A 9634-nucleotide genomic window follows, 5' to 3' on the forward strand; every position below is an offset into this window, starting at 1 on the left:
TGGTGGACAAAGAGGGGCCTTTTCAGAGCCAACAGTTGGTGACATGGGCAGATCCCACAGAGTCTTTGTAGCAGTTGACAACTGCGAGGTAGAGCATCAGGCCACACTTACCAAGGCTACAGGTATTATACAGGGCCGTATGGTTGTAGTTTTATTTGATTCTAGAGCTACTGACTCTTTTATATCTCCATATGTAGTGGAGTGTTGTGGGCTAGTGGTAATTAGACAGGATGTCAGTTGGGAAGTAGAGTTAGCCTCAAAAGCTAGAGTGTCAATTAGTTCCATGGTGCAGAATTTTCAGATGCAGATTGGAGACATGTCCACGATGTCTGATCTATGCATTACCCCTCTAGGTTCTTACGATGTTGTTCTTGGCATGGATTGTCTTTATGCCCACAGTGCCAAGATGGATTGTCAATAGAAGAGGGTGGAATGTGTAGATGATGATGGTATCTCTAGAGAGATCTTCGGAGTGAAGAGAGCTGTATCCCTTCATATGATTTCCGCTATGCAACTTAGATGGTGCATGTGAAAGGGTTGTCAGTTGTTCGCTATCACCATTAGTGACAGAGAGGAAGATTCAGAGGGGGAGCCATCCCTCGATGATTTTCCAATCCTTCAAGAGTTTGCAGATGTGTTTCTTTCAAAGCTCCCCGGTATGCCTCCACCTAAAGCAATGGATTTTCATATAGACCTTGTGCCAGGAGCCGAGCTAGTTTCGAGAGCACCATACAGGATGACTACTCATGAGCTCAATGAACTAAAGGCTCAGTTGGAGGAACTCTTAGAGAAGGGGCATATTCAACCTAGTGTGTCACCTTGGGGTGTGCCAGTGATCTTCGTCAAGAAGAAGGACGGGTCACTTAGGTTGTGTATTGATTATCAAAAATTGAACAAAGTGACCATCAAGAACCGATATCCTCTTTCCAGAATTGATGATCTCTTTGACCATTTGCAGGGTGCTCGAGTATTTTCAAAGATTAATCTGAAGTTGGGTTATCATCAGTTGAGGATTGTGGATAGTGATATTCCCAAGACTACTTTTTGTACTAGGTATGGTCACTACGAACCCTCTAGGTCTGGTTACACCTAAGGATTTTAGAACCCTCTAGAGGAAAATGAAAGCATTACAAGAGCAGATGCATAGATGAAAGAATCTTTCCATAGGAGATGATGAAAGTGAGGATGAAAGAGAAGAAGTAAATGCAGACCAAGTTGTAGTAGAGGAAGTTCTTAATCCAGAGGAGATGAAGTTTTTAAAGGCCATTTCCAATAGTGGAAAAAGACCTAAGTTTGATGTTCCCACACTTTTGGGAAATCTCAAACCAAAGGAATTGATCGACTAGATCAACGAATTGGAAGAGTAATTTGAATATGAAGATATTGAAGATCCAGATAGGTTCAAGTTTTTGAAGGCCAAACTAAAGGGTCATGCAAAAATATGGTGGCAAGAGATCCAATTGGATCGAAATAAAAGAGGAAAGGACAAAATGACTAGATGGTATTAGATGATAGCTAAAATGAAGCAACAATTAGTTCCCATGGAATCTCTTGAAGAAAATGCAAGGGTTGAAGCAAGAGAGAAAATTTGTTCAAAAGTATACCCAAGAGTTCTATCGAGTTCTTATTAGAATTGGCCATGTAGAAGTTGATAAGGAGAAAGTGGCACATTATCTTAATGGGTTAAGGCCAAGCATTCAAGAGGAGATGAGTCTTGTTCAAGCAACTAGTATTGAGGAGGCATAATAGTTTTCCCTAAGAGTTGAGGAGAAGCTAAGCAAAAAAATTGATAACAAGAGTAGTGGTAGAGGTCATGGTGGAAGATCTGGAAAACAATCTTATGGAGGCTGAAATGATGATTGAAAGAACAAGGATGAGGCCGAAAGTACTAGTTAGAACCAGAGGGGGAACAATTTTAATTTTTTACAAGATTAGAACAATAGAGATGTCAAAGAGGAAGAGGCAAAGGACGAGGATCTGGAAGACGTGAGAATGAACCTGATCAAAGGAGGAGTTTGTTTCGCACTAGGTGCAAATGTGAAGATAAGTGTTGTGATGTGATCATTGATGGTGGAAGTACTAACAATCTAATGTTCGAAACGATGGCCACAAAGTGGAAGCTAAAGAGGCAGAAACACCCATATCCATACTGTATTAATTGGGTGCAAGATGACCACAAGGTCATGGTCAATGAGCAATGTTTAGTGAAGTTCAACATTGGAAGCTACTAGGATGAGGTGCTTTGTAATATCATACCAATGTACATATGTCATATGTTGTTGGGTAGCTCATGGTAGTTTGGCAGACATATTGTACACAACAGGTGAGCAAAAACCTACACTATAACCAAGGATGGAGTGAAACATAAGTTGAAGTCGTTGAAGGAGAAAGATGAAAAGGTATATAGTGCTACCAAAATATGTTTTGTTGATGGAAATGAGTTTCTCAAAAGTATGAAGCGTGAGCATATGTGTTTTACTATAATTCCAAAAGATGGTAAAGAAGTAGACATTGTGAGAAACAAAGATAGATTGGTATGTAAAGGTTATTCACAACAAGAATGAATTAATTTTGTAGAAATTTTGCACCTGTTGCTAGAGTAGAAGTAGTAAGAATTATTTTGGCATATGCAACAAACAAGAATTTTATAGTTTACTAAATGAATGCTAAATTAGCTTTTCTAAATGGTGAGATAGAAGAAAAGGTATACATTGAGAAGCCTAATGGTTTTCCTTAGAAAGATAAAGAGCATATGGTTTGCATATTGAGAAAGGTATTATATGGACTAAAACAAGCACCTAGAACCTAGTTTGCAAGATTTGACAAATATTTGACAAGTTTAGAATTTAAGAAAGGTAATGTTGATAGTAATTTGTATTTGAGAAAGAATGACAGTGGCTTACTAATTTTTAAAGTATTGGTGGATGACATTACTTTTGAAGGTAATGATGAAGCAAATAAGGTATTATAAAAATAAACGAAGAAAGAGTTTGAAATGAGTATCATTAGTGAGATGAAGTACTTCTTGGGATTGTAGATTATACACAAAAAGATGGTATATTCATATCACAAGATAAGTATCTTAAAGATCTAATGAAGAGGTTTGGATTGGAAATTTGTTGAAACACCTATGGTAACTGGATGTAAATTGTCTAGCAAAGACAAATTCTCTACTTTTGAATAGAAAAAGTATAAATCTATGATTGGTGGATTGCAATATTTGACACACACTAGACTTGATATAATTAATGCAATTGGAATTGTGGAAAGATTCCAAGAAGATCCTAAAGAGACACATTATGCAACCAATTTTAAAATTTTTTAGATATTTGAGACACACCTAATTATGGATTATGGTATGATAGATCACATGATTTTACTCTATATGCATACATTGATATGGATTGGGAAGGAAGTTTAGATGTCAGAAAGGGCACCAATGGTGGAGCACTCTTCTTGGGAAGAAGAATGGTTTCTTGACTAATTAAGAAAAAAGATTGCATTTCATAAAGTATGATAGAAACAAAGTATATAGTAGAAATAGATGATTGTAATGAAATTATTTGGATGAAGAAAATGTTAAAAGGAATTGAGAATGAGTTTACAGAACCTGTTATTATACATTGTGATAATACAAGTATAGTGAGTATGTCAAAGAATTTAGTTTTACATTCAAAGACAAAGCATATATTAATTATCATTTTTTGAGAGAAAATGTTGTAGGGAAAGAGATTAGATTGGAGTATGCTAGCAAAAAGGAGCAAATAACATACATCTTTACAAAACCTTTGACTAAGGACATATTTGAGTACTTGAGAGGTATTCTTGGGGTCATGACCCTTCCTACTTTTGACTAGATGATGTAGAGATTACATCAATCTAGTGGCAGCATTATATTATTTCTTTATTTGGACTGAATGCTTGATGCTTCCTCTATGGGGGAATTTTTGTGTTTGAGTCAAGTCATGAAAGACTCTTGGAACTAGTATTCAACAATGTCTTTGGACACATGAGCTTATTATAAATCATACTTAGAGAATTGACATAATGATATATTTGTCTTTGATGTCCATGGGAGAGATATACACATGAAAAACATCCTTTATACATGTTTGGCAGAGATGATGTTCTTGATGAAGAGGATTTAATGGATGAAGAGAATTTAAATTATGTTGATGTGTGGAAGAGATTAACACCTTCCTTGTGAATATTGGTTGTTGTATGGTTACATTCATGTGTAGCATAAATGGGGGAGCTTATGCAAAAGATATATTTAGTATTCCTGGAACTTAAATGTTTTTCATCTATGTTGTCATCAATGCCAAAAGGGGATATCATTAGCATGAATACTAATGGTATTCATGTTGGGGATTATCCTAATAGTGTTTGAGACATGATTCAATAGTTGGGTGTTACATTGATTATAGAGTTTGTCATTGATGTCAACATACGTGTTATTCTATGAAGATTGACATAAAAAAACACAAAGATAGGCTTTTCCTGATTCAAGGATTGAAGATCAGCTTGTGCAAACTTGGAATTATACTCTAGAATATTTCTAGATGCTAAAATTAAGAGAATTTATGGAAATATAAAGAATGGATAGATTTATGAAGCATTTGGTGAAGGTAGATTTCAAACATTGTTCCTGCAAAGTAGATACTATTGTTTGGATTTTATCTCCTAGCAGGGGCTCATATATATTGATTGTATTCCATTGACTCCTAACAGGGGCCATCCTTTCATAAGGAACTTTTATATTAGTACATCATCTTGCTGGCATCTTCCCCACCAGGGCTTCCCCTCTAATCAAGGGTTTCCCTAGCTAACGTATCTAATGTTCTTGTTTATGATTATCTTTGTATAGTTGTTGTATCTATTGTTTATATGTTTGAGAATCAATAAGGATATTGATATTTTTTTTAATTGTATAATTGAATCACCTTGCATCCCCCTCCTTTCAGTTATCATGGTGGACTTTAATTTCTAATAGTAAGTACCAAGCCATTACATGGGCCATGACACTTGTTAATAATCAAAATAAGTTTCATCCCTCTTATGAATAGTTTTTTTACTATATACTTATTTCATAACTCTATACAATTTTCCTATAATATCAGCAAGGCCCAACAACCATTAGATTATAATAGATCAATAGCATATGTTGTATTCCGAGAAGTCGGGGAAAATAAATGGAAATTTTGCAATACCCTTCTAGAAATGTCACATGTGTACAATGTACCAATAAGGGTACACATCAACAACCATTGGATCATCAAAGATCAATGACTCAAGATGTATTTTGAGTCAATTTTGGCAACCATCATTTTTTTTTTCAAAATTTCTCTTGGGGAATGAAGTCTCTAACTCTTCAAAAAGTAGCAATAATTATTAAAGTTAGTCCTGAATTATACGTGTAATGTTGCACATTTCATAATAAATTATAATGTCAGTTGTACAATGTGCAATGTATGTAACAAAAATTAATATCAAATAGTCTCGACTCTCCTAATTCTATAATTTTTAAAATTTTCTTTTATGTAAACCGTAAGGTTTTGTTTTCATTGTTCAATCTTGGACTTTTGTACAAACCACCAAGATTCAATAAAAGTATTGGAGCATCATTGATCAAAAAGGGGTTACTATTTGTAAGTTGCAATACAGTCGAATCCTCTAAAAAATATCACAGTCTATAGTTATCAATTTGAGTTTCAACTTTTCAGGTAAAATCTTGGACACATTTTTCTCACCATATTTTTGTACTATAAGTGTAGTATCGGCTATAGAATTTAGGATTTAAATTTTAATCAATAATACATTGTAAGCCTAAATTGTTATGTTCTAGTAGCTAGCTAGCTTGCAAACTAAAATAATAAAATTATAATTTAGGGTTTAATTTTTAATCACACCAAAAAATTGTAATTTTCAATTGTGTGTAGTTGTTTAAATTTTTCAATGATGACACAAACATACAAGAGGAATGACACTAGCATTGTTAATGCAACCCAAATTAAAATTGTATGGGACCGAGAAATCGATAATGGACTTGCACGAATTGGTTAAAATGCCAAGTGTAAGGCCCTTCCCCAATATCATATTTTAAACCCTAAATAACATGAATATGTTCAGAATTAGGAAGTGTAAGGAGGCGAGATATCATGTCTATGTCTATCATGCATGGTATGTGAATTATAGACTATTACCATACATCTTAGGATATAATGATGATAATTAGGTTCTAGGATTTAGGTTGTCATGATTGGCATTCTTATTAATATTGGACCTGAGATCTTATTAAGACTAATATCCATTGTAGTCACTATTGTCATAAGTATCGTATTCGAAATTTTATCAGGTTGGTGAGCTAAGACCTTGTGGAGTAAAGACTCGAGATGTTATAACTTAGAAAATTATGCTAGTGGTTTCATACTATGTTATGATCTACTAGGATAGTTGTTTTAGGAGGCCATTGTGGAAAGATGAATTGACACCCACCCTTGTGAGTACTAATAATAATTATAGATAGAAATTATTATCAATTTAGATAAAGGCCTAATTAGTAGAACTTGGCATGATGTAAATATAATAAGTCAATTGTTGTACTAGTATTAGGTGGATATGCTACAGTGAATGATGATTAAGATGAAATATAATATATTGACTAACAAATATAATGGGTTTACCTGATGACTAATTTTCAACCTATGCATACATGATTATGAAAACATCCTAATTTCTTGACATTAGTGAGAGACATACGCTTTATCATGTAATATCTCATAATTATAACAAGATAGTGTTAGTAATAAAACTACATTTAATTGAATCAAGTATACCAGTTGTGATGATTACATTTTGGTGGTGTTGATCTAAGGTACGTAATCAGATCTAATTTTCATGTTGGCTGATTTAACAATATAGATTCAACATTTCATCATTTTGAAAGGAAACTGATTATGATGTGATGTGAAATGTTAAATTGATTATGATGATTTATGGTTAAATGTGATGTGTAGATTTTGATATTTTAACGTTTTGGATATCTTATTTGAAATTATTAAGTGAAGGAATTTTATTGAATTATGTATGGATTACGTAACATTTAAATTTATATGCATTTATGATATGTATTTTATATGACCTCCTTGGACTATTGATGCTTGAGTTTAGTGTGCAGGAAATAGAACCATGGAAATCTTTGGGCGAAATAAGTTTCAAACTTATGTGAACATGGTCAGCCAAGGCGAATCTTTTGAAGATTCAAAAGCCTCACTGTGATGTAGTTTATTTCGTAAATGTAACCTTACTTGTGTGTGAAATTTTTTTAATCACAAAGATGCATTAGGGACATGTCATGATGATGTGGAATGTGCTTTTAGGTGTCACTTGACACTTGTGGATTTTGTGTTAATGACACATCATCTAGGGTTTTGGTCATGGTGGCATTTTACCCTAAAACTAATTACCTTGTTAATGATTAAGTAAACCCACTTGAAAAGGGCTAGGATGGGTCATTATTAAAAAGGAAATTCGAATTTAGACTTGACCAGGGTTTTGAAGGGTCATTAGGTGGTCTGAAAGTATCTTTTATGTGAAAATGAGCTACCCATATGATAGTATAACATGTTAGGGACCTAATTTTGACCATGATAGTGACTAGATAGCCTAGATGACCCCTTTACCAATGCCTTCTTCCACCAATTCGAAAATTGAGTTGTCACATGAGTTCTTCCTCATGTTTCCACTAAGTCAAATATAGCAAACATGATCATTTTTTCTTTCCATTGCATAATGAACTTGCAAGTTTGAAGTGTTGTTGCGGGATCATGTATTCTCATTGTAATCTTTGTGTTGTGTTGTTATTGTGTATTGTGTTTCATGAATTTTCTTCAATTTCTTCCTTGATCTCCTTGTTTTGTTTGAATGTTGAAATATTTTCATGGGTGTGAAGGCTTCACTCACCCTTGGGAGGGAAGAGAAGCCTTGGGTGAAGGGGTTAGTTAGGCTCAACATTGTAGTTGAGAAAATATACCTTATGATGAGGAGTTGTTCTTTCTTTCATGGAGTATGGGCTCCATTGAAGCCATATGCCTTTTGTTGTTTTGGAGGTATAAGTGTATGCGTAAGGAGGAGGAGATTTTATGATAGCCTTGAGAGGCAAAAATGCAATTGCAAATTGACTTTGTGTTATGGATATGGCATTCTCCTCTTTGAAGAGTCAACCTTCACCCAATGTGTTAATGATTCTAATGGTGAATCAATGTGCAAACCTTGGAAGGGATTGTTATGTGCAGTGTTGTATGTTTCATGCATTAGTAAATGTTGTATGTGTGTGTCCCATTTGGGCTTTGTTTCCCCTACTCGGTGGGTGGCTTCATAGAAGCCTAGGATGGGAGGTGAGCCTCCATGGTTCCAAGTCTTGTGTTGTCATGTAGGTTTTGAGGAAGTAGATCCTATGAAGAGTTTAGGGTTTCACCCCTTGGAAATGTCAAGGAATCAAGTATTGTGGAGAGACTACTATGTTCCATTTTACCTCATAGTGTGTTGTGATGTTAACTTCCATTGTTGTTTCATTTTAATATGAAAGAGATTTACTTCCTATTGCATACTATTGTAAATATGTAAAGTGGAGTTTGAAAATTTTTATATAGTTGTTTTTGCAAGAGAAATATTGTAGCACTATCATAGTTGTGTAGATAGGGAAAGATTAATTCATGTAAAAGAATATCTCATGTTGTGGGGAAACATATTGAAGATTATCTCATTGTTCTTGCATAGAATTTTGAATTCCATCAATAAGCTCAGTAGAATTTTTATATGAGAGAAATTATTGAAATGAATGTTCATTGTAAATTTGAGTGATTTCATCCTAAGATGCTTTGTTATGTAGTTTCTATAATGGAAATAAGAGTTATTTCTTTTCAAATAGATCATATGAAATGATTCATTTTGTTTTCAATAACCAGCAATTCCATTTGTAATCCAAGTCATAGTAGAGAATAGGTGGGAAGATGAGCCTCCCCTCATGTCATGTGTGGCATGAGGAGGAATTCATTTGGAAAGGAGGGGGAGTACATAATAAATTCTAAATGCAAATTAATTAGAAATTGGACTATTGGATTACCAAACCTCCCTCTCTTGCAAGAAAATTTCAGATTTATTCTAAAGTGTTGGCTGGTACACATGTCTATTATTCATCATGTTTTGCTCCTTCCAGAGCTCTATAACTCAAACTTGAATGCCTCCTAAGGGATTTCATCTGGACCTCTGATGTTGTGCATCATGAGTTTCATGGAGTTGCCTAGGACTTTTATGTCTACCTAAAGACTCCTATGCTCTTGGACTGCTTTCCACTCGCAAATAGGGGATTTCCCTCTATGCTAACTGGGTCATTTGGGATCTCACTAGCAATGGGGCCTTGAAAATCTTATTGTGCTATTACATTTCTTTGGGCACAGAAATGCCTTGAAAATTGACTAAACCGTCAGAAACCGTGGCTTGAAGAAGTGTAGAAGCATCCAGAATCTACTGGACCACTAGTCAAATAAAAATGTCTTATCTACAATTTTTATGCACCTCTCAAAAGAACATCTACAGGGTGACGCGAAAGTCATCATGTCACATTACTCACTAC

This window comes from Cupressus sempervirens, chromosome 8 (genome assembly GCF_028749045.1).
Source record: "Cupressus sempervirens isolate cs-2001-9-10 chromosome 8, ASM2874904v1, whole genome shotgun sequence".
NCBI classification, from domain to species: Eukaryota; Viridiplantae; Streptophyta; class Pinopsida; order Cupressales; family Cupressaceae; genus Cupressus; species Cupressus sempervirens.